Below are 867 nucleotides of genomic sequence, written 5' to 3'. Positions count from 1 at the left end.
AGTTATATCTCTCTTTCTTGATTCAATTATTTCTCAAGCAAATAGAAATCTGGGAGTCTAATTGAATACAAGAGAAATCACTTGAACGGTACCAAAGACCAATGTTCAAGTATCAATCAAGTTCAATCAACAACCAAAGGTCGGATTTCCAATTGATTGATTCTAACGCACAACCTGTGATATTTCAATTATATAACAAAATATAATGCGGAATAGAAATAACACAGACACCAGAATTTTGTCAACGACAAAACCACAAATGCAGAAAAACCCCGGGACCTAGTTCAGAATGAACACACACTGTATTAGGCCGCTACAGACACTAGCCTACTACAAACTAACTTCGGTCTGGACTATAGTTGAACCCCAATCAATCTCACACTGATCCAAGGTACAGTTATGCTCCTACGTCTCTGATCCCAGCAGGATACTACGCACTTGATTCCCTTAGCTGATCTCACCCACAACTAAGAGTTGCTACGACCCGAAGTTGAAGACTTTAATAAACAAATCTGTATCACACGGAAAAGTCTACAGTAATAGATAAATTTGTCACCCACAGAAATACCTACGATTTTTGTTCCGGCTTTTGATAAATCAAGGTGAACAAGAACCAATTGATAAACCAGACTTATATTCCCGAAGAACGGCTTAGTATTATCAATCACCTCACAATAATCTTAATCGACGCGGCGAAAGAAGATATTGTGGAATCACAAACGATGATACGAAGATGTTTGTGACTACTTTTATATCTTGCCTATCGGAGATATTAATCTCAAGCCAATCGTTACGATTGTACTCAAAACGATAGAATCAACAAGATCAGATCACACAACTACGATAAAGTAGTATCGGTCTGGCTTC

Source organism: Papaver somniferum, chromosome 3, assembly GCF_003573695.1.
Source record: "Papaver somniferum cultivar HN1 chromosome 3, ASM357369v1, whole genome shotgun sequence".
In the NCBI taxonomy this organism is placed as follows: domain Eukaryota; kingdom Viridiplantae; phylum Streptophyta; class Magnoliopsida; order Ranunculales; family Papaveraceae; genus Papaver; species Papaver somniferum.
This window is presented reverse-complemented; position numbering follows the sequence as displayed.